The 16718-nt window shown below is 36.9% G+C and overlaps 1 protein-coding gene and 1 long non-coding RNA gene across 3 annotated transcripts in view; one reads left to right on the top strand and one right to left on the bottom strand.

Moving 5' to 3' along the window:
* The window catches only part of LOC139979120 (uncharacterized), a 94688-nt gene that overhangs the window by 35767 nt on the left and 42203 nt on the right, over positions 1 to 16718 (top strand). Inside the window, exon 3 of the long non-coding RNA XR_011797088.1 lies at positions 3406 to 3528. This is a non-coding gene — a long non-coding RNA (uncharacterized lncRNA). The remainder of the gene's footprint in view (positions 1 to 3405; positions 3529 to 16718) is intronic.
* The window catches only part of LOC139979115 (neuropeptide S receptor-like), a 51049-nt gene that overhangs the window by 5555 nt on the left and 28776 nt on the right, over positions 1 to 16718 (bottom strand). The window lies entirely within an intron of this gene.

Here is a 16718-nt window from a genome sequence, read left to right as displayed (position 1 = left end):
TATATATATATATGTGAATACAAAAATATGGCCACTCAGAGACACACTGCAACCGCGAGCATAGCGCACATATTCTTGGGGTGACTTTACATTACATTCACTATAGTAGTTGACCCCCTCACCCTCCCACCCCCATCATCGGCCCCATCTCCCAGGTTCGAGTACATTTTATATTTTTGTTGTTGCTCCCTTTGATTTTGCACCGTCGCCCATCGTGTCTCAAATATGTGTGTGTGGGGCACTCTACCCCCTCCCCTGCCCCTCAGCTGGTTACACCACTGAATAATATGTACAGCTACAAGGTTAAGTCCCTTTCAGCTTCTATTTGCTACTTTGATGGACTGACCGACACTTAAGCAGAATCATTTCTTATGTTTGCGGAGAAAATTTCATTTCATTCATCAGTTTCTTTTAACAGATTAAATATTTCAATAAAACAGTCAGTTTGAACGTCCCATGTGTAGTGTGGTCGTCCTATTATTGAACGACATCAAGAAACTAAAAATATATATATATCAAGAAAACCAAAACCAAAATAATCAGAAAAAAAATACAAATATATTTCAGGTTATTGAACCTTGCAAATGTCTCTGTAGGCTTTTTTTTTTCTAGTTGTATTCCGTGTCGGCGACATTTTTCGTTGAAGTAATTAAAAGCAATTTTGTAAATCAATTGAAGAAAAATCGACACCTACAATTTGAAAGAACTTTACTGTCGGGATGTTCTTATTCCTCGAGACAAGCTACCGGGTAGAAAATGTTCAAATTAGAAGGAAAGAAAAACAGAGATTAACAGAATAAGAAGCGAACGTTTATCCACTGTATGCTGGAGTAATTATTAAGCCGCCGCTAGACTGGTCTACGGATACCCACCATGCTGCGGTTAATAATTACTGCCCATCAGACCATAGATCTCATTTCCTTCTGATCGTTTCCGTCTCTTAAAGTCAACTCGGGGGTGGGGGGTGGAGGGGGGGTGGGAAGACAAGCCTGATCGGCTCCTTCAGGGTAGCAAAAACAAAATCGGTAAAAAACAGACTACTATTTTAAATAAATTCAACTGAAATTCACAAAAGTCAAGTGATTGTTTTACGCTTTTGCTATTTTATTCACGGACTTTTCTTTACATACTCAATCAATGTTTTGTTTCGTTTGAATTGAATTGAAAAACTTCATTCGAGCCAAAAATTGTGCAAACCTTTGAAAATGATGAACAGTGCATGAATGGCAAAGAACGAAATTACTTTTCATTAAGGAAGACCTCGCCCCCCACCTCACCCCCCCTCATCCCCTCATTGTATTTCGAAACATTCAAAGTTGTCCTTGGTCCTGCTTCCTAATGCACAATAATTTGTTCAATGTTCTACATCCTTAAAGGAAATAATAATCTTACTTGGAAACATATAATCTTCCAAAACTATTTCTAAGTGTTCTTAATTCATACTCCACATATACTTCTTCCTAAACTCAAACGCAGTTTTATAACAACTTTGCATGTTCAAACTGGTAAATAAACGGATTTGACATTTCTATGAATCAAATTACTGTAAGAATTTGAGGTATATGATCATTACATTATCTTGCATTGAATTAATTCTCAACATGCTTCGCCAAAAATTTCTAAAATATCAGCTGTTCATGTTACAAAGAATTGATTTAGAAAAAACAGGAAATGAAAATAAGGAAAAGTATCCGTACTTATTTTGAAAATAAATTTAATCAGTTTATATTTTAAATTTGGATTAAGGAATTCAAAGAAAATTTTAGTTGAGTTTAATACTTCGTTACAATATAAATACATATACTCAACCGAGGAACTAATTGACCTTCAGGTAAGATGAATAATTTCTCTTTATTTCTTACGGTGTATATTGCAAGACATGAGGGGTTTTATGAAGCTGATTCATGAATTTAGCTAATACTCTAAATATTGCCGCAAAAGACGATTTTTGCAGCTGTAAGTAGTGCTTGCGGAAATGATTTGGGGATCAGAACTTGATTAATTCAGAGAACTTATTAATTCCAACTGGATTCCCAGGATTCGGTTTGTATATTCGTTTACTCCAAACGTTTCACGACCTACTAATGCTTTAATACCGAAATCGAAAAAATAACTAAACACGAAAAAAAAAAAAATCTCTTTTGGCCGCCAGTGTCATTTTGAAAAGAAGTGCCGCCATCAATAAATTGTTACGTTTTTACAAGGTTTTTTCTTGTCATTGTAGCACCCTATAATCTCTCAACTTATATCTCAAAGTAGAGAGAGAGAAAAAAAAACAGAAAATGATGAGAACGAAAGAGGTTTAAATCTGGAAATAATGTATGAATCAACACGCCTTATGTATTTGTGTGCATGAATATTATACTCGAGGTACTGATTTCCTAATTTATGGAATTTTCCTTATACACACAGACTATATAGGCAAAACATATATCGCTCTTCAAGGGTGTATGTCTTGTGGGAGAGGAGGTGTTTCCGTAAATCACTAACTATATACACAAAATGTATAATTCTCTTGAGACATGTTTCAGTCTCTTGGGCTAGAAACACCAGTTAACTCCAGTATCGTATCTGGATCATGCATGGGCGTGTATCGCGTGACAGGATAAGTGTGTTAATAGGGAAGCAATGGACTATAAAAACCCCGCTGAAATTTGCTAAGCGGATCGTGATTGTCCATAAATGATCGAAAATTAATAATTGAGCTACTTTTACCGACCAATCTCTATATGTCTAGACAGCCACAAATTAAAGGGTGGAGGAGGGGGGGGGGACAACTAGGTCTGCCAATTATATGTAACACAACATTTGTGATGGAAAGCATGGAATGATATACTCCAAATACCAGCTTCCTAGCTTGCTCAGTTGTCGAGTTATCAAAAATCGGAGTTTTATTTACTTTATTTTCATGAATATTTTTCGCATTTCGCAATATTTTGTGATGTCACTATACGTGGACTACATTCACAACTGCTTTTGCATCTCTACAAACCTGTAACAGTTATATTATAACCTTGGAAAATAATGCTATCTTGTGACGACATAATTGTGTATAAGTTTATACATATTCATGACGTGGGTGTGATTATGTAAACATATAAGTTAAAAGTAACTTAAGCGCTCTAATGAAGTAATTAAGCAGTGCATGATTTTAATTAATAATGTTTATTGTAAAAGTTTTTGCGCTTAACAAATGTGTTTGTGTTTATTGTTTGTTTGTTGCGGTTGCTTGGGTGTAAACAATAAGATATTGCACTACACAGTTTGTGAATAATCAATTATGTAATTAAATACGTGAGAGATATATAAATCCAAACACTGAAACTTACATTGATTTATGTATGTTCTTCAAAACTTGTTGGAATCAAATCAATATCCTGCGTTTATTCATCGTTTGTTGCACAGCAAATTTCCACGGAGGAACTGGACATATTCGAGAGCTCTGTAGTGAAGGGGGGAATCTATGAAGCACTTTGAAGCTGTTCACACCTACATGCCCGTTCCAAGCGATTAGTTCGAAAGCGGTTGGTAAGTTATAATCACGTGACTTCATCAAAATCCGAAACAGTGTTTCTCACTATGCAAGGTTAAATTTGCGTCAGTGATACTCCACCAAGACCTCAAGTTTGTTTTCATCTCTCAAGACAATTTATAATGTGGCAAGTTGCATTGCGTGAAGAAGTATACGGTATTGTATGATACTACATATGATGCAGTATTTCTCGGGTTAGGGTTAGGGTTAACCCTAACCATAGGGTTTTCCCGGTCCACAAGATACGTCATTCATTGGGCTGTATCATGCATGTTGACATTGCTCGATATATTTAACTATGTACAAAACGGTTCTCTTGAGAAATACTGTCACGTGAGGATTGGCTGGATTCTCCCAAATTGAGTATAAAAATCTCACACTGTTTTGGGAGATACCCTGGTTGATGAATAGTGTCTTGTGAGTTTTTATTTTGTAAACTTGTGATATCAAAGAGCCATCAGGATCTGATATCTATTACGGCTTTCTTCCCGGTTTTTCCCGCCATTTTTTTTTCAAGGTGAACTGTTGACAGTCTTGACACTGTAACCAATGGTATCATATAAAGCCACAATAGGAATAGGAGTCTAGAATTAACATTGTTTTCGTCTTAAAGCCTTTTTTCTGTCGAACCATGGAGGTAAAAACTGTTTTTACCTCCATGGTCGAACCCACTCATCAAAAGCCTAGGAAAGAAGAACCGATGTGGACATCCGTTCTTTTAATTTCCGCATTAAATATCTAATTTACAGACGCCATTTGTCAATAATGCAGTCACTCCCTGCATTGTGTACTGGACTTTCCTTATGTAAAACTACTGTACATGTAGCAGAAACCATACAGGAGAAAGTTGCCGATGTTCGTCGCAGTGATCATTCGTAGAAGTACTGAGTGACGTCACCTTCGTGACGTCAGAGAAATGTATACTGTACAAAACTCTGACGTCCAGAAGAAATATTCTAAAAACCACCTACGTCACGACCACGCCTCTTTAAAACTAAACATTACAAATATGAAGCGCATACATGACGTGTATCAATGATGTCATATTAATTAGACTTGATGAAGTCTTCAGCATTGTTTGTGATATGAACATTAAATCTGTGATTTGTACCAAATGAAAATTATATCTTTCTCAACTGCCTGTGCATGGAACCAGTTTTATGTACACATGGACATGCGTTGGTTTCTGGAGGAATGGGTTTAAAAGCTGATACAGTCAACATTGCAAACTCTGGTTCGGTGAGCAACCAATGAACCGATTACTACGAGCTCCTCTTAAGTCATCCAAATAGACATTTATTCTATTAACCCATTTTCATCCGTCTTTTGCCCCCGTTTTCTGGGTTTTTTTTCGATTCTAAGTCTTTTATTTTCAACTTGTGATATGCTTCCTTCAGTTCCAGTAATTCGCATTTCGAGATCCATTGCTATACATCCGGAAACCTTTTGTCTCGACGTAGTAACAATATATTGCGATCAATCTTTTTTGTTTTTGCTGTTATTGAGTTTGTATATTACACTGAACCGACACGCATACGTACCACACACAAAAACATGGTGAAAAAAATAAATACAAGAGCATCCAAGTCAATATATCGACCTGACGATCTATTTAGTGAACCTTTTAAATTGATCTAAAAATTCCGACAGTTTCTCGGCTTAAAATGTGATTAGTTGTGTTGGTTTTATTTCATGGTTGGCAGTGAAGCATTATTCCACCTATACGGTGTCAACGCACTCAACATTTTGAGTATATTAACACTTCAGATTTACTCCGTTTGCACAAAAATGGAAACTAAATAAAATTCGTTTAATGTAATGCAGACTGTCGATATAAGCTTCCATACGGTCTTAATTAAACTAATCCTCTTCTCCCTATCTTCATCAATTCATTGTAATTGTTTTCAAGCCTAGATATTGATCTGTCAAGCTATATATTTATAGGAAGAGATATAAGTAAACATCGAGATACCGTAACCGTGAATACGTATACAGTGTGGGTTAGAAATGCAGCATTCTGTATTGAATTGAGTTGATCTTGAGGCTTATACCTATACCCTCGATCATTATTTGATGGCTCTACATAGCTGTAGGCGAAGGGGTTCGTTATCTTTGACCAGGGTAGGAGGAAAAACACCCGGGTTAAAACAAAGCGAGAGAATAAACATCTTCTTTTCATTATACCAATATATTGAGCAATGTGAGCAGAGAGGTATAGTATGGAACGCGAAATGGGAAAACTTATTTCGTTGTCTAAACGAAGTTTGTTGTTGTCTAAACTAAAGTTGTTGCTGCTGTTTTACCATGCTGTTGCTCAAACTCACGTTGATGTCTAAAATTCCGTGGTCTAAACTTACGTCGTTGTCTAAACTTACGTTAAACTTAGCAACGAAATAAGTTTTCCCTTTTCGCGTTCCATGTAGTATAGGGGTGTTCAGAACTAACGCCTTATATACCTGATTAGTATACTAGATTGTGGGCGGAATTTTTCACGGGCCCGGTTGAAGTTTTTTCCGTGGGTCAAGCCTATTTAAGAACCTCTGCTGCAGCTTGAGGGATTTGGGTATAAACTTGAAGGTTAACAAAGTTACCAATAAAGAATAGTTTATGTTATACTTGAAGTAGATAATTTTTTTCTCTGTATTGGATTAACTATAGTCAACAACTATTGTGTATAAGGCACAACCTTTAAAATTGCAAAATGGCTGCAACTATACAAATATATCCTTGACTAGTTAGAATGAGACTACATTGGTCAGAAAAATCACAAAGCAACACAACTTGAAGGAGCATTATATTTTTCGAACGTTATGGTATTACAATAAGTAAAAACATTCCTGGGTTAGATATTTTCATTTGTTATCGATGATAAACTGTTTGTTTTATTAACATTTGCAATTATGGCTTCATTTCTCTGAACTTTAAATTATCGAGTAAATTATTTTGTAGTTGTTTATTGACTGTGCGGAAATCACGGATCGAATTTTAAAGTTGCAGATGTGAACTGCATCGCATCCTCCTTTTCTGTATGTTTTTTTTTTATACAAAAAGTAAAAAGATTTCCCTGAGTTTATAAGAGTATATCCGAAACTGTACGAGTTTTCTAGTTTTGACTTTCATTATTATCAAGCATTTGCGCACGTTATAGCTTTAAATTAATGCGAGGTTTTACCATTCAATGACAAAAAGTTGATTTGAGACCCTTTGGAAATATAAGAAGCTGCAAATTCTTGAAAGATTATTCTTGGCCCTCTAGTAAAAAATTAAGTGTTTTTATTTTATACTGATAGGGAATACGTAACTTATTTGAATATTGCTTTAGAAAGTTCGGGTTATTTACATATCAGATAGAAAAAATACCTCCCCCCTCCCCCCACCCACCCCCCCCCCCCCCAGTGATTCACGAACATTCTTAACCTGTGTACAAACTTTGTAGCATACAATTTCATTTTTTCGTATTTTATATAAATAACGATAAACGTACTGATCAAGGGCGGCGGAACCGGGGGGGCACAGGGGGCACGTGCCCCCCCACTTTTCCTCAGGTTAAAAATGTGCCCTTTTTCTATATAAAAATTGAGGTGTCTCAAGTTAGCAAGAGGCCAGGGAACCAGAATGAACACTCGCGAAGGGCCGTTTCCGGCCATCTGAGGGGTTTGTAAAACCAAAAATTTTCTTGTACGCTCCGCGCCAACCGATGGTGGCGCTCCGCTCAGATAGTCGTGCATACAACTTTGCAAATCCTGGCTACGCCCCTAACTTATAATGAATTTCTGTGGGTCAAACTCAAAGCTATTTCGAATGGAAAAAAATTGTTAAGATATTAACAAGAAATAAACTCTAATTCGGAAGATTCCTACGTTAGCAACTAGCATGATTTCACCTCATTTTGTCTCAAAAGAAAACTTGTTCCTTGTTTCCCAATTTGCACATTGGATATTGCAGTGCTAGTATGCATATTTTTCTTGAAGGTTGGGGGGGGGGGCGTTGATGGAGTGATGTGTATACGCAAATAAGATAATACAATAAGAGTTATAAAGGGTACTAAATATAAGGCTGCATCATTCCAATCGAATTTCTGCAAAGTGCCCTTTGATGTCGGTGCCCCCCCCCCCCCCCCAGATTAAAAGTGCTTCCGCCGCCCTTGGTACTGATTAACAAAATTATCTTCCAAAGAAACAGGCAGGCAGCGTATATCAGTACAGCAAGCGCGTTTTTACTTTATCTGTCTTATCTGTGCATTAATGTTCGCACCGAACTTTAACAAAGACAGCAACATTGTTTCATGTACTAATGTTAAAATTCACTATATTTTGGCGCGATAGAAACTAATTTGCATATTAGCGTTCACAAGGAAAATCGTACGGATAACTGAAAAAAATATTATAAACCGAGTGAATTAAAAGAAAGAAGTGCATCGTAGGAAGAAACTGTTAAATGTTTTTGAATTGGTATGCTGAAACATATCAAACTTTCCTTCGTTCACCGAGGTACTACCAGCCAACTACCTCTTATAGCAGTTCCATGCTCCCTGTATAAGGATATTTCATTACTAACTCTCTTCTAAGAGAACTTCCGAAAGGAAGAAAGAAAATCAATTTTTTTATATCGAGGTTGGTCTTTAATATATCTGTCCGAGGCCAATTTTGCTAAACCATTCCCTCATGCCATAACCTGCTATACTGTCTAATAGTTCGATCCGAGAGAGGCTTGTTCTTTGCCCTAGGCGGTTGTCCGTTGACAGTTGCAAGGACTTGACCATTCAAGAAGGAAATCACGTACACACAGTCACGGGGTTGGAATCTGAATTATCACAACTGCACCAGGTACGTCCTCACTGACGAAGACAACTTTTATTTGAGCAATTCCCGGCGGGGCGACGATGGGATCTTTGATTTTCAACTTGAATGTAAAAGTTTGCTCTTATAAAGAAATTAAAAAATGAGCCAAGCAAAATAGAAGCAAGAATTGTGATTGACATTATAGACACGACACAAGGATAAGTACCTCATTTGCAAGTCCTTATAACCACTTGCTGTTTCCTTTGTCTTTATATATATATACATAGCGCCAACAGCTACATTGATTACCTATTTGTTAAATGGTTTCTGTGTCACAGATCATTACGTCGTTTTGGTCAGGATAATTCCCATCTCTAAATGTCAGACTGGCAATCCATCCACCTAATAGGGTACATTAACCAAAGTAATTATGACTGATTTTTAGTTAACTGTTGCCAAGTTATTCGTTGCTCTTTCAACAAAACACATCTTGTTTTCTGATTCGTTCCAAATGAATTGTTTTTTACATTTGGTTCCCCGAACTTATAAACGAAGAACACGTTTCTGTCTTTGTTCTTAAACGAGGATTTTTGTCATGTTATTGAGAAATTTGGACTTGATGATTCTCATTTACATACGAATCACATGAGCATGCGTATAGAAACAAATAATCGAAATATGTATACCTCTGGAGGCACAAATGGCGTCCCATATGTTTAACATCGATATTTCATATATGTAATTAGACTTTTTTTTCAGTATTTGATTATACTGTTATTGCTAAATGACATAATAAACATAAGTAATACTCCATAGCTTGCTAAATCTATCGGTGCTTTTCAAAGTTATTTATTTTATAAAAGGGAAAATATTACGGTTTTGTCTTATGTCAATATCACAGATGTTTGTCACTCTTATGCATTCTTCTATACGGAAATGAATGAGTATACCATTATTTCAATGAATCTGTATGGAAGAATATTCACGTAGTTGCGAAATGGTATATAAATTCCGAACAGATGTTCAAATCACATTATTGATGTGCCCGTGCAAGAGTGTGTCTATTTTAGATGCATTTACTATGGTTGAAGTCATGATAACTAACAACACATATGGTGCAGTGATTTGCTTCATATGTGTATAGGCTGTACACTAAACCTCCCAAAAGATACAACATGTAAACAACCAATGAACGGTTTCTGAAAGATAAATTTTCATACACGATTTGAATCGAACAATGTAACTGACAGTAAAGGGGCACTTTTGAGTAATGAGAAGGGACTTTTACAAATATGGAAGCACATTTCCCCTGTGCCTGCCCTCTCCCCTACCCCCGGGTCCGTCGTTCCTACCCCGGGTTCGTCGTCCCTAATGGAGAAGAATCCACAACGCATGAATTCTTGGTCAATTCATCTTAATTGGTACTGTTGTTTCACTTTTCTTCTTACAAACTCACAGTTGCAATTATAACAAATGTGAATAGACCGTTACAAAATTGTACGAAAATTATACAATGCCTGTAATTAGAAAATTTAAAAATTGATTAAAAAATGCCAAATTTCCCTTTTAATCCCTATGATCACACAACTAAAGCAGGTGTTTCCGTTTATTCCAGGAATGTTTTTTGCTACATTACGTCACTAAAATTCCACTCTCAAGTTTTCTTTCAAATGAAGAAATCAACAAATGATCAATTTGGGGTTTCTGTCTGGGCGACGAAAATCCAAAGCAGCTTTTTTGCCGATCGCCCTCCTTTGTTGCTGTATGAAACATCTTTAACATTGAAAAGTTCTAGGATAATTTGTTTTATCTCAAGTAGTGTACCATCTAAACTGATAGACCTACTTTATTTAGGAGCAATAAGTAATGAAGCTATAGCTGGTTTGAAAGCCAAGCTTCACCAGCTGTCCTAGAATTGTATCACTTGGCAGGGCATCTAGACTATAGTTTACATGTAATCATCGAGGCTGCATGAGTAAAGGTTATCAACCGTTAATTGTGTATGTTTTAGACTTAAAAGAAAAAACAATTCATAGACTTCGAAGAGAATATTATTCGAGAAAGTTGAGAAAATCTGATAAGTAGTGAAACCTTGATATAAATGCAACAAACATAGTCTTGAATTGATTCGAGTCGAGTTATAACTTGCTTATAAATATTCATTGGGTGACGACAATGTATATATATGAGAGTGTCATTTTTTTTATTTCATCAATTGCAAGGTTTATATTGAACATTTCTGATTTGATGATAGATAAAGCTGGTAGCGGCTCCTCCTTTTATGCTAGCCCGACCATCACCGTATAGCGAAAATCGAAAGCCCTGCCATGCATCTATATAGGGTATTAAATCCAATTAGGAAATTTGAGCTATCAAGCTATATTTTTAATGCATATATTATGGAGGACGGCACCGAAATGTTAACAAGTCCATCATAGGATCAATGTATTAAATAAACTATATTGATAGACAAATGAACTAGCCTATTTATATATAGCCACTTAAATAACATATAAACTGAAATATTTAATATTTAATTAACGAGTTCATTCTCGATCGATTCAATTAAAAGCAATAATAATTTTTTTTTTGGCAATCCGGTGCCACAATCAGCACAAGCTGGAAAAACAGTTTTCGCTTGACATTTTCAAAAAATCAAAGTTAAGTCGATGAACCGTCGTAAGGAGATGAATTATGTAATATTTCATCATTAAATTACATTAACAATTCCCCAGTTTGCCTACATTAGTGGGTTGGGTTACATCAAAACTGAATTATGTTTGTGGAGCGCTTTTTTAATAACACTCCGTATTAGGTGAATTTAGGTCATGTGACGCGAATGGTAATTTTAAATCGGTCACTGCTAAGAGTGTACAGATTATACCCATCCCAGTTAAAGTTACAGGTAAAAACTAAGAGCAACTATTTCTCTCCATGGAAAGAATGATATTTGTTGAGAACATTTGCAACCGTCCGCTAACAATAATGTGAAAAAACTACTGCCGGGTAGATAATATCTACCCATATAAGCTCGGATTGTCCAGACTGTGGTAGTATGTTCTAAACTTCTATATATTTCAAAGAATGGGCGATCAGATGATATCTACCCGTATAAGCTCGGATTGTCCAGACTGTGGTAGTATCTTTTAAACTTTTATATATTTCAAAGAATCGGCGATCAGATAATATCTACCCGTGTAAGCTCGGATTGTCCAGACTGTGGTAGTATGTTCTAAAACTTCTATGAACGACCGACCTTATAGTGATTAGTACCGTATCCACACTTGAGAAAATAAAATCATTCTGTCAATGACATCCAAGGATTCAATTATGTTTTATGCAAAACCTTGTTTTCGTCTATCCTCTCTTTATCTGTCTCTCTCTTTCCAACCATGATATTATTATGTTATATGACAGCAAACTTCCAAAAGGGCGCCAATAAAAGTATTCAACCGTATGCTGGAAGTTTGTGTACGCATGAGTGCGCATGAGAACAAAAACGTCACGAACTTTAACGCGTGACATAAAATCATTCTCTTATCTACAGTGGTTGTCATATTATACTCAACTTGGTTATTTCAGATGAAATTAATATCATATTCTGTATAAGCACGAAAGATCACACGTCAGTTTCAATACCACGAGTGGTCTCAAACTACAGAGAAGAAGTGTATAGAGATAATCATATTATCTTCAATAAATACTATCATAGGCGTAGGAGGCTGTGGGGGTGGGGCTGGGGGAGGGGGGCTGCGTCCCCCAACCAAATATTTTTGTGAAAATTCGGGCAATATGCTGAGAATTTTTCGGGCACCTACTGAAAGAAAAACATATTGCAATGTGTTTTTCAATGGTTAAACTTATATTATTATTATCATTATTATTGTAACGACTTCCCCCAAAATTATAACCAATATGGAATGGTAAAAACACGGCAAATGATTGTATGTAATTGGCATGCGATGTAATTCCGGATGCATGCCTATATTATATGCACATTCACATGCTGAACGGTTATATTTTTTCGGGGAAAGTCGTTACAGCCCCCCCCCCCCCTAATCAACTTGGGCTCCTACGCCTATGAGTACAATCATCAAATTTTATTAGGGTCCCTTGTTTATTTTACCCCTGGCATGTTGACATTGGACTTAGAGGTTTAATGACCTCACTCGACCTTCACACCATATTCAAACTCATGATATGTTTCTACATAAAAATTAAGTGAAAGTACCTATAGGCTTCCGCAAAGAGAGGTCCCCCTGTCCATAAATTTCTTTCTTAGTTGTATTCCATAACAACTCCCTGATTGTATATTGCAGTGTCTTTGGTCAATCAAATAACGAATTTAAAACAAATCCTCGGGCTATACCTCATTAATGAACTCAAAATGTCTGATTCGTGTATCCATTACAATCACAATCAACCCAAACATTTTAAGCATTTATTGTAACGATGACATTTGCCATTTTCTTGGCATTTTTTGTGTTTCCCTTTTTTTTTTGTATCTTCCTTATTTGATCTTTTGGACACACACTTTCATCTTTGTTTATTGTTACTGAATGCCATACACATTTAAAGAGCAAATAATGTCAAGGACTATTTTCACATCAAGAGACCCCTCTTAGAATTGTCACAGAATTCAGCTTATATGTTAATAATTATGACAGATGATTTGATATCATTTTAGAAATGCAAAACACAGCCAGGGGAATGCTTCTGTTTCCTTGATGCAACCACTGGCGACAAGGGTCAGGTTGGGTGGAGCCGCTGGGACATTTATATCACAGGGCCTCATTTCTGTATTCTCAATTTGAATATATGTTTGCTATGAAATATAGAAAACAATATTCTTTATCCACAATTTCGGTTGGACCTCAAGAAGTGGCGTGCGCAATGGGGGTGTGATCATAGCCCCTCCACCTCCTACTTGTGGGGAAACGTTCAGTCGTGGGAAGAACTTTTCCACTCCAAGTGATTAAACCTACCAATAAGCCTAATTTATATTCTAAATATGTTCCACCCATTCACCAATTGTGGGCGAGGCGTTGATTTTACTTGAGGGATAACCCCCTCCATACATGGGAATCGCCTTCACAACGACCCACACAGCCTTTCTTTCTTTAGAAAACCCTCGATCTGCCCCTGTCCCTTTCAAAGAGGTTCCTGCCCTCGAGTCACCCCGAGTTCCCTGGCTGTGGCACCCTGATATCACTCTCCCCCTCTCGTCCGGTCCGAATGCATTTTACTACCCACCGCACTCCATAAGCAAACACACTGGGTTGTTTTTTTTTTTGGCACAATGCAAAGATACACCGACTATACAGAAACATTCAACCTGTAGTCGCCTGAATATCAGAGCCCTGTCACTTAGAAGAGGATACATTTATCACATGTATAGTCTCTGTTATAATACAAAATTGACTGATTTTCTTATAGAAAAGCTTCCGTTGGTGGCTAAGTTTATTCAATTAAACAACGATATATTGCTGTGAGCAGTTATACGCCTGAGTGAATACGACGGAAATTTCCTGTTTAGTTACTTTCTGATAAATGGGACATTACAAGGTTTGCAACTCCTGCTCTGCTTCCACAATTTAATCATTGAGAAAAGAGTTTCCTGTAAGGAGGTGCAAAGAGCTGTTTTCGGCAGGTTATCTGCATTTCTTATCGAATTACTAGCTTTACATTAGGGACTTATCTGCTATCAATGGCTTCTAGATAATAGGGCAAATTTGACGCGCTCGGCAAAAAACACTGTTTATCTTTAAGAATAAGAATATGATTAAATGATGCATATACTGAAAGATTAAGGGAACGTTATTTGACTATTTGTTCGTATAGCCAGCTACCCGTAAGTCTGCGTTCAGAGGACATTATTATACAGAAAATAGACGGTCGCAAAGTCCGCTATAACGTTAATGGGATTCAGTGGCGGAGCTAGGGGTATTGGTCAGGAGGGCGAGAATGGTCTGTAGGGGCGCTTTCGACACTATCTAAGCGGAGCGCCACCACAGGTTGGTGCGTAGCTTATAGAATTTTTTTGAGTAAAGATACTCCCTAGATCGCCGGAAATGACCCTTTCCGGGCCTGGCTAATTTGCAGATAAACGAAGAATAAATAGGTGTCATCGCGAAATTACACCAACAAAATGTGACAAATGTCAATAGGTAGATGAGAGCGCAATAAAAAAAGTCAATAATCGCGAATAAGTAAAAAGTGGTAAAGAGCTGAAAAGGGCGCCAGCAGTCCATTTGAGTCCGTCAGGGGGCATCCGCCCTCCTGACTGTATGGACGCTCCGCCACTGATGGGATCGACTGATTCAGGAGTTCTAAGGAGAAAATGCGGTATCTATATGAGATTGTAACAGCAATGTTATATAATGCGGTGTATGCGTGTATGCGTGGGTGTGTGTATGGCTTTGCGTGTGCGTGTCTGACCAAGGTCTGTCCATACACCTGTTCGACTATCATATAGTCCGTGAACTCACTTTTGTGTGGGTGTGCGTGTGCGTGTCTGCTTAAGGTCTGTGCATACACCTGTTCGACTATCATATAGTCAGTGAACTCACTTTTGCGTGGGTGTGTGCGTGTGCGTTTCTGACCAAGGTCTGTCCATACACCTGTTCGACTATCATATAGTCAGTGAACTCACTTTTGTGTGGGTGTGCGTGTGCGTGTCTGCTTCAGGTCTGTGCATACACCTGTTCGACTATCATATAGTCAGTGAACTCACTTTTGTGTGGGTGTGCGTGTGCGTGTCTGCTTAAGGTCTGTGCATACATCTGTTCGACTATCATATAGTCAGTGAACTCACTTTTTCGTGGGTGTGCGTGTACGTGTCTGATCAAGGTCTGTCCGTACACCTGTTCGACTATCATATAGTCAGTGAACTCACTTTTGCGTGGGTGTGTGCGTGTGCGTGTGCGTGTCTGACCAAGGTCTGTCCATACACCTCTTCGACTATCATATAGTCAGTGAACTCACTTTTGCGTGTGTGTTGTGCCTGATCAAGATTCAGCTATCATATAGTCAGTGAATTCACTTTCAAGTTTGTTAGTTTCTTTATTTGTGTGTTTTTTACAACGTTTCGCCGTGCATCTCTAGTTGTGCTTTGACCAGAATTTGCTACCGTTTTAGCAGCTTTAGCCATATCGCCTGCTATAGTAGCAGATAAATTATATATGCAGTTTGTAGCTACATTGGTTTGTAAAGTGTTTGCTTTTGTTTGTTAGTGCGCCTTTGTTTTTGTTTTCAGTTTCCTTTCGCTGTAATTAGTTGTCACGTTCAGACGTGTACGGTACAGATTACAAATGGTGCATTTCTGTTGTAATTCAATTGGATTATTTTAAAGTTTTTTAAATTTTGTTTCTCTCTTTTTCTTCGTTTTCATGTTTGTTTTTAACTTTTATTGATTTATTTGTTCGTCACGGAATTGGTATGGCTTCATTAAAACCTGAATTCCAATCAGGTAGATAAAACCTTTGTGCAATTTCTGTTAAAATAGTTTGTAATTTGTCTTGTATGTTTGTTTGTGTTTAGTACAATAGATCATATCAAGTACAATGATGGGTCAATTAGTTCATTAGCTACATTTTGAAGTAAACAAGTTTTGGTGTACAAGTTATATTACAAGGTATGTTTTTTGTTGTTGCTGGTATTAGTGATTCGTCGTAATGTTCCGTACAATGCAATGCTAGGAATTTAAGCCTCCTATCACCTAAAATACAATTTAATGTGGGATGATATTAGTTAAAGCGGTTAATCATATTTCGTCTTTCGGAACAAAGGGAATCTTTCGATGGATTTCTCTCATTTAATTGAAAAAACACAATGAACTAACAATACAATATAAGCGTTGATGATATCCATGTGTTATCTACCGATAAACAAAATGTTAAGTACGCCCCCACTAGGATAGTAGCCTGATTCATGGATGACTAGCTATTCTGAATGCGGAACAGCGATCTCAAAGAGTTACGAGCTTAAAGGAGTATGAAATGTTTCATCTGTGATCTCAATTTACGATAATTTCAACGGAATTTTGAACATGTAGATCGGTATGGACCAACTGGAATATTTAACACAACGAAATACCAGAACGACTTGCTATGAAGATTAAATCATACGAGGTTACCGTAGGACTAACAATGTGATTAAGTTTGTCTTTGTAAGATGTTTGGGAACTGAAGCAACAGTGTTCCATATTTCAGGTGCTTAATCGTTCTTCAATTAGTCAGGATAAAGCAACATCAACGCAAAGTGAAACTAATGAAATAGTCCGTCTGTTGACAATACACACACACACACACACATATATATATATATATATATATATGTATATATATATATATATAAATATATATATATATGTATATATATATAAATATATATATATATATATATAT

Source organism: Apostichopus japonicus, chromosome 13, assembly GCF_037975245.1.
Source record: "Apostichopus japonicus isolate 1M-3 chromosome 13, ASM3797524v1, whole genome shotgun sequence".
Taxonomy (NCBI): Eukaryota; Metazoa; Echinodermata; class Holothuroidea; order Aspidochirotida; family Stichopodidae; genus Apostichopus; species Apostichopus japonicus.
Note: the sequence above shows the minus strand (reverse complement) of the source record. Positions and strands in the feature narration are given on the sequence as shown.